Genomic DNA, 15190 nt, shown 5'->3' on the forward strand with positions numbered 1-15190 from the left:
CAGTGGAGTGCTCTCCGGGGGAGGGTTTATAGCATAAAGCTCCTTCCATGTCATCTCAGCTTTGTGCTTCATGGCCTGTGCAGGCTCCACCCACACCTTTTTCATTGGTTGAGTGGGAACCCAAGGCATGATGGGAAGAATCATTTCAGAGGAAACCCAAGGCACTATGGGAACAAGAAATGCCATGATGGGCCCGTGCTTCCTTTGAGGGGGCTTCTGGTATAGCCGTTCTCTCTCAGTTTTGCCCAAGGTAACAGTTACTGTCAGAGGAGGCATGCTTTAAGGGCTAGAGTATGAGTTATGACTAAAAACAATGAGTGAGAGCTTGAGGCCCTGAGTTCAAGCTTGGTACCAACACGCACACACACACACACACACACACACACGTTAGATGCTCACACGTTAGGGGCTCCTACTTGTAATCCTAGCTACTCAGAAGGCCAAAATCCAAAGATCGTGATTTGAACCCAGCCTGGGCAGGAAAGTCTGTAAGACTTCTAGGTCTGACTAACCACCCAAAGGCCAGAAGTGAAGTTGTGGTCCAAATGGTAGAACAGCAGCGTTGAGCAAAGAAACTAAGGGACAGCACTCATGTACTGAGTTCAAGCTCCTGTACCAGCATATCCAACAAAAGCAGAGAGAGTCACCTACTCAAAGACACGCAGTTCATCTGTGATAAAGCTGGCATTGGAACTTAATTCCTGTCACCAAATATTCTGAGATTTCATCCCCTGCAGCTGCCGTCTCCCACAGGTGTTGTTCTGTCACTTCTCATTTCTATCCCTTAGGCCTTTGAACAATAAGAAAGTGACCTTGTTCACTTCTAATTGGTTAAACCACTCGATTATTTGGCCCTTTACTGAACACCTATCACGCATCAAATAATATATACTATTAATACTCTAAATGCAAAAACATGAAATTGGGGCAGGTCCAGTCCTCTGAAGAGAGGCACTTATGAAAAGTGTCACAATGAAAGAAAGACTGGAAGAGCAGGAGCCACAAAACAAAGTGACTCTCTTTAGGACAGGAGTCTGGTAGGAGTTTAGAAACAATTGAGGGAGGTTAGAGTCTAAGAAAAGGGGTGCTTCTAAGGGAGCAGTCATTTGACTCTAAAAAAATAGAAGACGAGTTGAACAGTTTTAAAAGGACTTGGATTGTTAACAGAACTAAGAAATTTATTAACAGAGTTAATACAGTGAAGGGATTTAGGACTGGAAGGTGGCTCTGTGGTACAGTGCGTGCCTAGCATTCATGAAGCCCTGGGTTTTATTCCTCAGCACCACATACACAGAAGAAGTCAGATATAGCGCTGTGGCTCAAGTGGTAGAATGTTAGCCTTGAGCAAAAGAAGCTCAGGGACAGTGCCCAGGCCCAGAGGTCAATCCCCAGGGATGGCAATAAATAAATAAATAAAATCTAAAATTAAGTGATTCTTTCAGATCAAAATGGAAGTCATAATCTTCTGTATTAAAACAGAGTTATCTCCAAGTCTTCTAAAGTTTTTTTTTTCTTTTTTAAGACAAGGTGGATATAGCCCAGAGTGGCTTTACAGTCATGGTCTTTCTGTCTTTATATCTGGAGTTCTGAAATTATAGGCATGTGCCACAATGCCCAGCTAATGTTATATCTCTGTACTTCTGGAAGGCTGATGAGACTATGTTATTCTCTGTGAGTATATCACTCTGTATCACCTCTTACAGAGTAATGGCATCTTTTATATTTTTTTATTGTAAAGATGCTGTACAGAGGGATTACAGTTCCATGAGTAAGGTAATGAGGCCATTTCCTATCGAGCATTGTTACCCCTCCTTTGTTTTTCCCCTACCATCCCTTCCCTCCCCACCTCTGCAACTCCTCCCTCCCCGCCCCAAGTTGTAAAGTTTGTTTTTAACATAGTGTCTTGTACACCTCATTCTTACAATGGGTCAACCTGTATCCTTGTTTCAGCATGTTGTTATTTTTAAGCAGACAGTATCTGTCCGGGTTCACACTCCCTAGGAGTTGTATTCATGCGTGAGGAATGCACTCATCGATCATGTTTGACACCAGAGTTCTGCTGGGAACTTGAGAGGAAACAAGCCTTCGGCCTGAGGCTGAGGCTGTAGCTTCAGAGATCGGGATGAGAGAAGGTTTCTGAAGTGATCCAACCCAGATAGGCCTGAGCAGAAATATCCCAGAGCAACTGCAGAATGAAAAGGGGAACAACGGGTAGTCGTGTTAGGATTTGAAACCAGCTTCAGACATTGATGTTTCCTGTGCTTATTTATCTTCCATTATCCTTTGGTAGGTGTGAACATGCTAGCTGTGCTGAGAAATCAACAGAAGCAATGATGGTTCTTCCTGCTCCAACAACTTACAAGAGAAGGGTCTTCAGGTGCTGGCTTCTGGGGTGGCTAGAGGAGGCAGAAGCAGATTCCCCGGGAGAGGTTAAACTCCAGGGCACAGAAGAAGAGAGAGTCCCTTTTATCTGCCAAACTGTTCTTCATGGGGGGTGTCTAGTTCACTCTCTCTTAAAGTCACACCATCATTATAGATTGTAGAATCATTTGAAAATATCAATGAAATGTCTAAGAAGAAGAAAAAAAAATCAGCCAGGTGCCGGTGGCTCACACCTGTAATCCTAGCTACTCAGGAAGCTGAGATCTAAGGGTCACAGTTCAAAGCTAGCGATGACCCGGAAGTCCTTGATGCTCCGATCTCCAATTAAACCAAAAAGCCTAAGTGGAGGCAAAGCTCAAGTGGTAGAGCACTAGCATTGAGCAAAAAAAGAAAAGAAAAGAAAAGTGTGAACCACATGCACACAGCATGTGTGCACATATTCACCCTTGTGGTTCTCAAATTTGAGCATGCATCAGAATCATGTGACAAGCTTGATATGCATCGATCCTTGGTTTCCTTGGGTCAAGCCAGCCTCCTGGTAACCACTACTCCTGAGACAGTCTGAGAATCAGCGTGTTCTTGGACTACAGCCATACTCATTCTAGATGAACACTCTACTATGGAGCTGCATTTCCTACCCAAGGGTTTGCATTTGGAACAAAGAGACATTGATGCTGCTGGTGCAGAGAGCATACTTTGAGAGCCCTGGTGTACACCATGACATAGTGAATGGTTTTGTGCAGCCATTCCCCGCTAGTTGGATATTTATAGTAGATCAAACCCAACTTACACAAGGTTAATCATCTTTGTAACTTGTCTTTAGCAAAGACCAGTTGATTTCTTCACACTGAGAGCCAAAGAAATTAAGTGCTTGGAAGAATTTAAATCCAAAGAATTTTCAGTCGTGGAAGAAACAGTGAAATGCTTAAAAGGCTCCAAGTGGAGGATTACATAGAGCCTGCTGTGAAGGTCAAACGAAGAGAGCGAAAATAATGAGAGTTGCACATGGTCATAGAATGTGTCTATAGAAACTCCATATTCATTGAATAGCTTTTTTTTTTTCATTTCAACAAGTGTTACTTTATATGATCAGAGGCACATAGGCATTGAGACTTAGGTTCCTCCCCTAAGTACATCCTCCTTTGATTGGAATGCCTAGAATCCTGTATAATTTATCATATCCCAGTGTATGTTAGATCTAGCTTCTGCATATGAGAGACTATTCATTGAATTTCTAGCAGCCCTATCTCAATGGAAACATTCATGAGATGTTATACTGCGTCACGTTAGATGTGGCCTTCCTGATTTAAATTAAAAAATTAAGAGCAAGGAGAGAAAGAGCAGCCTGCCCCTGTGACCCACCCTTAAAATCCTAGCTACTCGGGAGGCTGAGTTCTAAGGATCGTGGTTCAAAGCCAGCCTGGGGAGACCAGTGGGAGATCTTTATCTCTAATTAACCAGTAAAAACTTGGGAGCGAAGCTGCAGCTTAGTGGTAGAGAGCCAGCCATGAGTGAAAAAGTGGAGCCAGAACAGGAGAACCCTGAGTTCAAGCCCCAGGCCTGGAACAACAACACAAGAAGAACAGATGAGACACTAGAGGAGGTGAAGCTTATTACTGCGGGGTGCAGTCCTCAACCAGCTGGAGGGGATGTCCAAGATGATTAACTACTACACACGAGTTTACTAGAAACCAGAAGAGGAAAGAGGAAGGGGGAAAGGAAAGAAGATGGAAAGAGAAAGGGAGATCTTCTTGGGTTCCTTGGAGACATAGTTAACCCAAATCTTAAAGCATTCCACTGTGTCCAAGAAGATGGCTGGGCTTGGCTGCCCTCTTTCCCCTCCCCTTCCCTTCCTGCGTGGGGCTGATGTACTCACCAAGTGTCCTTTGAAGAGCCTGATAAGAAGCTCAGAGCCTGGAGACAGCCTCTGAGGACAGGAGCCACAGCAGGCAAGTGCGCAGATGAGGCACACTTGGCTCCTGTGGAACCCCAGAAGCCATCAGCTTTGTGGACGCTTTGATGTTGATCCGGGGAATCTGACCTCAGATTTTGACCTCCAGCACTGGAAGAGAAGCAGTGTGTGTTGTTAGCCACAAAGTTTGCAGTGATTTGTTACAGCAATAATAAGCAACTGAGACAAAGGGGAGGGAGGGTAACATTCTAATAATATGTTTAGTGCCTTAGTTTGATTCTCACTGAGACATGGAAAGCACAAGAAAGGCCAAATCAGTTTTTTTTATATCAAAGATAATCTTCATATCAACAGAGGTATTAGTCTCTCTTCTTCTTCTTCTTCTTCTTCTTCTTCTTCTTCTTCTTCTTCTTCTTCTTCTTCTTCTTCTTCTTCTTCTTCTTCTTCTTCTTCTTCTTCTTCTTTTTGGGGGTGCCAATCCTTGAACTCAGGGCCTGGGTGCTGTCCCTGGACTTCTTTTGCTCAAGGCTAGCGTTCTACCACTTGAGCCACAGCTCAGCTCAACTTCTGGCTTTTTTTTTTCTGGGCAGTTTATTAGAGATAAAAGTCTCATGGACACTAAGTTGGCCTGAAGGAAGCAGAGGGGAAATATACATTGGAATATATTTATGCAAATGTTATTGAAATTTATTGTAAATGAAGATTTTTTAAGGGTCTTATAGACTTTCCTGCTTGGGCTGGCTTTGAACTGCAATCCTCAGATCTTAGCCTCTTAATTAGCTAGGATTATGAGCCACTGATCCCCTTCTTTAAATAGTACAGACTCTGTGGGACAGAGAGAAAGAGATAACAGGGTGCCCCACTACCACAAAAGTTAGAGACCTTATCTCAAAAGCGAAGGTGGGTGTGGTTGCATGCAGCTACAGTCCCAGCTATCAGCAGGCCAGGAGGTGGAGGGAGCAGGATCAGATCCAAGACCTGCCAAGGAGAATCCCTATTTGAAAAATAAAGCGAAAAGAGGCTAGAAGTAGAACTCCAGCTGTAGCGCTCTTGCTTGGCAAACACAAGGTCCTGAGTTCAGTCCTCATGGAGCCAAATAAATAAAAACAGCAACAGTACAATCCTTTCTGTGTGAAACCTACACTTTCAGCATAACAGGCCTATGTAACAGTAACGATAAAAATTAAGTTAATGTTTTTCCAGTTGTCAAGTTTGTGTCTGATCTTTGCAGAAAGTAGACACAAATAAGAAATCTCGGCTGGGTGTCTATGCCTCATGCCTATAATCCTAGCTACTCAGGAGGCTGAGAATGGAGGATCATAGTTTGAAGCCAACCCAGGCAGGGAAGCCCAGGAGACTCTTATCTCCAATAAACTACCCATAAAAAGCTGGAAGTGTGTTTTGGCTCAAGTGGTAGAATGTTAGCCTTGAGCAAGCACAAATAGAATGAGGGACAGCACCCCGGCCCTGAGTTCAGGCCCCATGATGGGCAATAAATAAATAAGAAATCTCTTTAACAAATCGTAACATCTGCCCTTAGTATTGTTTTAAGTTGTTATGAGCAATGCATGACTAAGAATTCTTACATCCTTCCCTGTGGTGATAAAAAGACCATATTAAGACTGTAGTGAGGGATATTCACTTTGAACATGTTCCTGAGGGCAGTATTATTTACTGGTTTGTGGAGACAAAGACTGGATTTTGCAAAAGATGGTCCAATGGGAGAAGGGTCAGTCAACAAGACTTCCTCCGTGGGGCACTCCATTACACTGTGGTCGCTGTCCACTTGCTCTTGTCCATGCTGGAGACGGAGCAGGTCTGAATAAGCGACAAAGAAAGATGCAGCACATAAATGACTTAAAAAGGACACTGAGGTCTTTTGCTGCTTAGAAGGTTGGCATGTGTGAGTTTGTCCTGCAAGAGAGAAAGGCTTTGCCACCTGGTGATCTTCCACACAGAGTAGGAGTTAGAGGGTTAGGAACAAAAACGTTTCAATTTTCTAGTGGTGTCTCTGTGTTTCTGTCTCTGTGTATAAAAGAGAATTATAGATATATGTATCAAGAGAGAAATATCGACATACAGATGTATACATGTATGTATATATGGATGTGTATATATACGTAATGTACACACATAAATACATATATACGTATATGAGTGCATGTATAATTTTTTGAGGCGTGGTTTTACTTTATAACCCAAGCTGGCCTTGAATTCTAATTCTCCTGCTTCAACCCCTTGAAGACAGAGAGGTGCCACCTCAAGTTTTCCATGATCTCCACACGGAGTGCTAGGCTTGGAAGAGAGCTTGCTGAGGGTGTGTTGCATGCATGTTTATTTGTGATCCATAAGAAACTACTTTGTGGGCTGGGAAGGTGGCTCAGTGGTAGAGCGCTTGCCTTGCATGCCTGAGGCCCTGGGTTCGATTCCTCAGCACCACATAAGCAAAAAAAAAAGCCGGAAGTGGCGCTGTGGCTCAAGTGGTAGAGCGCTAGCCTTGAGCTGAAGAGCTGAGGGACAGTGCCCAGGCCCAGAGTTTAAGCCCCACAACCGGACCCCCCCCTTCAAAAAAGAAACTACTTTGTGCAGGGGGTCAACCTAACTTCTCTCCTTTGTTCTAATTTTAGTGTGTGTGTGTGTGTGTGTGTGTGTATGCAACCACCATAAGGAACGACTTTGAGTTCAAATATTCTCTGGCCATTTGTAAAGTGAGGACTAATTTACCAACCACTAAGCTGTGTAGTTTAAAAAGAAGCCCTGAGAGGTTGGAATGGCTCTTGACTTTATCTGTCTCCATGTTGAACACAGGATCAGACACAGCCTGGGTCTTCAAAGGTGCAGTGATTGGTCCAGGGGTGGAAACACCAGGGGGAGGAAAGCAACTCAAAGTGGGTTAGTGTGGAAATCTCTGAAGTTGTTTATGCAGAGGCTGAGAGAAGGCAGAGATGCTGCTCTCTTGGCTGTAGCTGTGCTAGAGAGACTTGGAAGTGGCCAGCAGCCATGTTCCCAGTCAAGCGAGCAAGCTGCCCGGCATAAGGTTTCAGGAAGAGTCCTGTGCGCTGCGGAGCTGTCCTCAGACCACGCCCTTGTCATTCCTGAACCCCTTCTTGCCTGAAACCACTCCACCCTTCTTATGTTTGTTTACAAGAGCTACAGTGCACATTCTCTGCCTGAATTAATTCAGATGACATTTCTGTCACCTGAACAGGAAGCTGATAAAAGTAGATTTATACAAAGTCATGGACACTAGCCTCTGATAATCTGAATTGCATGGGAAAATAAGAACAATTAAGAAGAAACTGGGAACTAGAATATGCTGACATATTCCTTGGGGCATACTGTGTATGTAGTAAGCAAGGGCTAAGTCTATTAGCAATCATGTAGAGAATATGAGAGATGGGACAGTTGACTGGTTTAGAACAATACATCATAGGGCTTAGAAATGCCCAGAACTTGGTTTTAAATAATGTCCAGTTCTGAAAAACAGTAGGAGAAAAATGGAGAACTATCCAGGCTTTAGAGCTAGATCTGGAATGAAATCTGTAATACAGGTTATGGGGCTTGAACTCAGTGCCTGACCACCTGCCCCTGAGCTTTTGTGCTCAAGGCTGGCACTCTACCACTGAGTCACAGCTCTACTTCTGACTTATGTGTGTACTCAATTAAGGGTCAGAGTCTCATGGAGTTAGTCTCTCGGAGTTTCCCGCCTGGTCTGGTTTGGAACCAGGATCCTCAGATCTCAGCATCCTCAGTAGCTAGGATTATAGGTGTAAACCACCAGTTCCCAGATGATGATACATTTTTTTAAAGCATATTGAGCAGCATTATGGGGATGCTGAGAACTCAAAATACTTATTTTTCACCTGTTCTACCTAACTCACTTGTTTTAAAAGGAAACATCTTGAATTTACAGGCAAGGTAGGTTCTGTAGACTAGGAAGTGGAGAGCTTTTAAATGCCTAGTCGTTAAAGGCAGGAAATGATCATGTGCAAGAATGCAGGGGACTGCCTTCTTCTTCAAGGAAGATGGCAGAGGGGCCACTAGAGCGTAAGTGGTGTTTCAGGTGATGATGAAACGCGACTGGGAGCCTGACTTAGCCCTTCCTCTCACAGCAATAGTTCAGGATGTGCTCCTTTAATGCTTTCTGTGACTGTGTCCAACATAGCTCTGTTGAAAACCAAGGATCGGCCTTCATTAGTTGGTTCACTGTCACAGACTGATACATAAGATAGAGAGAGCCCAGACTTTAAAAAAAAAATCCATCTCTTCATTTGATTCTGAAGCAGCCTAATAGTTCAGAATTTTTATTTTGTGCTGGTCCTGGGGCTTGAACTCAGGACCTGTGGGTGCTGTCTCTTAGCTTTTTCACTTAAACCTAGCACTCTATCACTTGAGCCACAGCGCCACGTCCACCTTTTTGTTGGTAAACTGGAAATAAGAGTCTCACAGACCTTCCTGCTTGGACGGGCTTTGGACTTCAATCCTCAGATTGCATCATCCTGAGGAGTTAAGATGACAGGCACGAACCACTCACATGGGCCGGTGCTTCAGCTTCTGATGAACTTCTTTCTACACATTTCCCAATGTCTGTCATATTTTCAATAGTTTTTTTTTTATTTTCCTTTTTCTTTCTTTCTTTTTGGTATGTCAAGCTTGTAGGGTCTAATGATAGGTAGCTTTGGCTGCCTTCAACAAAGACTGCTTTCATCTCTAGTGACTGGCTTGAAAGAAAGTGAGAGGGTCCCCTTTTGTTCCTCACTGGTTGATTCCTAAAAGAAATGACAAACTGCACCTGAATCTCTCTCTCTCTCTCTCTCTCTCTCTGGCTGTTGCTGTCTCTTTTTCTGTCTGTCAGTGCTGGGGATTGCACACTAGAGATGTCTCACATTCATTCATTTTCCAATCCATCAAAGGTAAGCTCCAGATGGGCAGTCACTAGGAGTACTTCATTCACCGGGGAAGCATAATGCCTACAGTCATGGGAGCCAGGGATGTTGGTCTGAAGCTTCTACAATGCACAGAAGAGCCTGCACTCCCACAACAAAGAACATCGGGCACCAAGTTTCAGTGGCGTCTAAGTTGAGAACACAGGCTTAGCTGGATTGAGCAATCCCGGTCAGCAATAAATCATCGTTTGACCCCCGTCCCCAGCAGCACTCAGACTGTACTATCACATGACAAAATGGTACTGGATTATACCTCTCCCTGCAGCCAACCTATTGTGTGGTAGTCATCTGGGCAGATTTCAGGGGAAGGCTTTTCTCTTTCCTGTCCAACTGCTTTGTGCTTACTCTGTTAAGCCAAGGGTGTAGGTTTTGTCTTGTGTGTACGGACTCCCTACTCTATTTTCATTATTTGTCTCTATTTCCTTGTTTGCACATTATACAAAGCATTATTTGGTGTCACAGGAACAAGTGCACCTGGAGCCTGGTGGAGTTTCTACCTAAGGCTCAGGGAAAACAACATCAGTCTTCCAGAGACCCACACCCTGTGACAGCCCGCAGGGGTTGACCCAGCCGTCAGCCACCTCAGTCACAGGCCAGGGCAGGGAGGAAAGGGCATGTGAGGTCCACAGTTAAATTACCCAGGCAGCAGAAAACAACCATGCGATCCTTTAACTTAGATGCAGCATTTTGTCTCTAAGAAAGTTAATTGTTTCACTCAGAGAATAAAGACAAGCTGAATTTAGCTGACGGGTATGTGTAAATTCTAAAAATGTGTATATATTGTATAAATTCTATTTGAGAAAAAACTTAGAAGAGATTTTTCTTCTTTAGTAGTGCTTGTTAATAACGGTTAAGGAAATGAACCAGGGGCTTATGACTTTAATCCTAACTACTGAGGGGACTGAGATCTGAGGACCTTGGTTTGAAGCCAGTCTGGGCAGAACCATCAGAGAGACCTTTTCTCTAATTAAGCAGCAAAAAGCCATGCGTGGAGATGTGATGCAGGTGGTAGAGTGCCAGCCTGGACTGAAAAAGCCAAGCAACAGTGTAAGACCCTGAGTTCACATGTGTGCGTGCACACACACACACACAAGATTAAACAAACTTAAAAAAGATCAAGTAATTCATTTGTTAATTTTCCAGGTTCTGAATGAGCACTTACTATATACCACGTTCTGTAAGAGGTCACGCGGAAAATACCAAAACACATAGAGCATAGTCCTTGTCCTGATAGACAATATCAGCAACTACTTTAACAATGTTAAGATGCTGTTTTATGTTAAAGAATGCAAATGCAGACTTGGGAGAAATATTTGCAAAATTCATGTCTAATAAGGAACTGACAATATACAAATGTGCTTAAAATCCAACTATAGATTTGATTGGGACCAATCAGTTGTAAAACTCCACTGTACTTGATTTTGCAAATAGGCAAAAAACCTGAACAAACACTTCACCAACGATGAGCTATATAAATCACATATATGTACATGAGAAGATGTTTCATGTCATTAGAGAAGTGCAAATAAAACAGCAGCAAGACACTACTACGGCACACACGCTAGCATGATCAACATGCAGAACACTCACTACCCCGCATGCCGGGAAACTAAGACACCTCGGAAACTCTCAGTGACTGCTGACAGAAAGGTAAAATTGTGCAGCCAGGCTGAAAGTTTGGCAGTTTCTCACTACACATACTGTTTCTTTCTAGAATCCAGTAATCATCCTCCTTGGTGTTTACCAAAATAAGTTAACAGCAGACATGCACGTGAAAACTCATGTATATTTACAGTAGTTGCCAACGCTTGGAAGCAACCAAGATGTCCTTTGGTAATGAAAGGAAGAACAGGTAAAAGCAAAAGGACTAGCCCAGTGGCAGAGCCCTAGCTGAGTAGGTGCAAGGCCCTGGGTTTGATTCTCAGACCTTGTTAAAAAAGAACTGTGGATATTTATACAACGGAAGTGCTAATCAGAGATCTCAAGACCTGAAAAGACCCGGAAGAAACTTGAGTGAAAGAAAGCAGTCTGAAAGGCTATCCTGTATGATTCTCGCTGTATCATTCTGAAAATGGAAAAGGGGAATAAAAAGGTGAGTAGTTTCCAGAAACTAAGGGTAAAGAAAAGAAAAAAGTGGAGCACAAAGGATTTTCAGGACAGTGAAACTACAGACAGTCTTCCAACTTAGGATGGATCAACTTACTGATTTCTCGACTCTACTACGGTGTGAAAGCACTGTGCATTTTGTGGAATCTGTTCTTTGCTTTTCAACCCTTACCTGGGTGAGTGATACTCTTGTGAAGCTGAACAGTAGGAATGAGCCGCAGCTCCCAGCCAGCTATGTCACCGTGGACTGTGTGCTGAGTGACAGGGTGTTCAGTAAGCGAAGTGTATTAAATACGCTGGTGACATTCTCAGCTTAGGGTACATGGATTGGATGACAACCTTCATCCTAAGTCAAGGCATACCTCTTCTGGTATCAAAATGCCAACATACATTTCAGTCAAAATTTATAGAACAGCTGGGTGCTGGTGGCTCACCCTGTCATCCTAGCTACTCAGGAGGCTGAGATCTGAGGAACACAGAGCAAAGCCAGCCTGGGCAGGAAAGTCTGTGAGGCTCTTATCTTCCATTAACCACCACAAAACAGGAAGTAGAGCTGTGGCTGGAAAATGGAGTGAGCTAGCCTTGAGCAAAAGAGCTCAGGGACAGCACCCAAGCCCTGAGTTCAAGCCCCATGACCAACAAAAATCAATCAATCAATCAATCATTCACTCATAGAAGATATAATACCAGGAGTGAATCCTGCTGCAAACTCTGGATGTGGCGTGGTAAGCTAGGCCCGCGTGGGTTCATCAGTGGTAAGAAGCCAAGCATTGTTGGGCTAAGAAGCCCACAGCAAGGCCAGCTTTGCCTCCAGCTGGGGATGGGAACATAGGAATTATTGATCTTCCACGTAATGTTGCTATGAGCTTAAAATTGCCCTGAAAATTAACCAAAGTCTATTTTTAAAGAAAACATACCCTACTCTCCATATGTGCACGCAAATAAGCTGAGCAGTGTAATCGGATGAGGTAATAAAGCTCGGCCTGGCGTGCTGTGGACAAGTCCAGTCAACACAGCGGCCATTCGCACAGGGAGTGGAGGGAGCGGTGGTAGAGCAGACCTCCCAGAGACCAGGCTGCCTGAGCTGTATGGTGAGAGCTGAAGGTATTCTGGTCTGAACCCCTGCAGAGATGTGTTTTTGTGGAGTGTGAACTAGGAGCTTTCGGATGGAAGTGCTTCAAAACCCAGTGCTGGGCTACGGTTTGGATTGTGAATGTGTCTCTGGAAGGTCCTGCGTACAAGACTTCCCGACTACTGAGAAGTGATGCGCCTTTTAGGAGGCAAGTCCACGGAAAGGAAGTGATGGCAAGGGCAGCATCCTTGGAAAGAGCTGTTGAGACATTGCTTCTTCTTTCTCTATTATTTGCTGTCCCCACCCCGCCGCCCACCATTGCTGAGGATCAAGCAGAGGGATTCCTATAAGCTAGACCAGAGCTCTACCACTGATCTACGTCCCTAGTCCCCTTCTCTCTCTGATTCCTTTCCAGCCACCACGAGACGAGTGGTCTCCTCTACCACCTAACTCCCACAACAATGTCCTGAGCACAGGCCCAAAGCAAAAGGACCAAGAGATCATGGCTGAAACCAGGAGTCTAAAATAAACCTTCTGGCTGGGAAGGTGGCTCAGTGGTAGAGTGCCTCGCATGCATGAAGCCCTGGGTTCCAGTCCTTAGCACCACATACACAGAAAAGGCTGAAGTGGCGCTGTGGATCAAGTGGTAGAACGCTAGCCTTGAGCAAAAAAGAGCTCAGAGACAGAGCCCAGGCCCTGGGTTTAAGCCCTGGGACTGGCAACATAAATAGATAAATAATAAATAAATAAATAACCTTCCCCCTCTGTAACTGTGACAGTTCCAAGTGTTCCATCGTATCAGCAGAAAGCCGACTAGTACAACCCCTCTTGAACCATCAAAGACTTTAGCGAAGCAGATGAGTGAAGAGACCCGGTCTCAGCTTGGTCAGACTGCAAAAAACAGCTCCACAAGACCCTCTGTGTCTCCCCTGCCTTCTTTTTCCTCCTCGGTATTGAGTCTTGCTCCTGTGTCTGGAGTAGCAGCACTCATGTGTGGCGCCTTCTTACTCTCTGATTTTGTGAACGGAGATAAAGTAGACAGAAAACAAAAAGGAGGCCTGTCTCAAAGAGCAGCAGCCAGCACAGTGATAGGATTTAACAGTGTTAGGAAACTGAGCCATGAGCCCAGAGAGGAAAGAAAGAACCAAAACAATGCCCACAAACCAATTCAGCTTCAGTGGAGGGCTGAAGTTTGACGCCATGGTGACCAGAGAAGAGCCAGCAGAGAGGAGACCGGACAGGGGCATTGTATAATAGTGTCTGTGCTGCCCAGGGCTTAAATAGAGTCAGGTCAGGGGCGGGGTCACAGAAGCGCCCAGTCCCAGACACTGGACTACCAGCCAAGCGCCCGCCCCTCCTCCAGGGACTCAGGCACGCCCCTCCCCTGAGAAGCGGGCTTCACCCTCCCCTACCATGAAGACAAGATGCCAGACCCTACCATCCACGGTGTGGCCAAGAGGGCCCTGACCAGACCCCAACTCCCAATTCAACAGGCCTTCCTCGAAAGCAGTGATGTATGCACGTGAAATCACCACAGCTCTGTCTGTGGGTTCTCCCACAGTGGGGAGAAGTCCTGTGACTCGCTACCCCGGAGGGGCCTCAGTTCCTCCATCTGTGAAAAGTGCGCACTGTCGTGCGTACACCCCAGGACTGTGGTGAAGACTAAATGAGCCAATATTTACTAAAGGCGGCGAAGGTTAAATGAGCTAATATTTGCCAAATGCTTAGCTCCAAATGCTTGGCCTATGGTGAGAATTAAATATTTGCTGCTACGGTGGTTGTTACATAGTGTGCTGTTCTTCTCTGGCCCTGCAGTGGGAGAGTGTGACGGGAGCCATCATTGAATGCTTCCCCCTCTTCACCCAGTTCTGCTATCTTCATCGTCATTGCTTTACGCTTCCACAAAGCACTTGCTCTTGGGACCTTAAAATTGTGAATAACTTCCTCTTCCACCTGGGCCACAGTCTCCAAAACCCCCAAGTAGCAACCAAGGACAGTTTATATCCCAACCATTGGCAACTTTTCACCTGGCCGCATCCTGCAATGCAGTCTCCCACATTTCAACCCCTGTCCCCCTCCATGAGAGTTCCAAACCTCATCAACAGCTCAGTGTGGCCTTTCTCCACTGGGCTGCTCCCAAGACTGAGCACACAGCCCTCCACCCCCACAGTGTCCAATAGACTCCGCTTTGTCTCTGGCTAGGTTGTTTCAGTGATAGTTTTCAGGAAGCCAGGCGAGGGATGCTGAGGGATGAGGAGATCTGGGGGACCAGGGAGGTGCGTTTGAATGAGGCACTGTGAACGAGAGAGGCTAGCTAGCTCGGAGGTGGGGAAAGAGAGGGTACATCCGGGGGCACTGTCACCCACCGTCAGACAGCAGCTCTGGTACCTGGTGAGGCAGAGGAGCTTTTCAAAGTAACACTTGCTGCATCTGTTAGAGGTGGTGGAGGGTTTGGGTTGACATATAAACAAAGCCAGCTGTTCCCAAGTCCTACACAACACTATCGTTATTATAAAGGGGGTGGACGGATCACAGGTACCTAAGTCAGATAATGAGGGCGTTTCCTTTCGTAGAGTATCTTCCCTTCCCTCACTCTCTCCCAGTTCTGTAAAAACTCTATTCATCCCTTCAGAGGCTGCAAATAATTTGTGTTAGATTCAGGCTCCATTAAAAGATTAGCTTACTACCTGCTTGGTGACAATGCTCTCCTTCATCAGCAATGTTACCTATCTGTGCTGCGCATCCTCCCCTTCCCCCCTCCCTGACCCCTCC

This window comes from Dipodomys ordii, unplaced genomic scaffold (genome assembly GCF_000151885.1).
Source record: "Dipodomys ordii isolate 6190 unplaced genomic scaffold, Dord_2.0 Scaffold40, whole genome shotgun sequence".
Lineage (NCBI taxonomy): Eukaryota > Metazoa > Chordata > Mammalia > Rodentia > Heteromyidae > Dipodomys > Dipodomys ordii.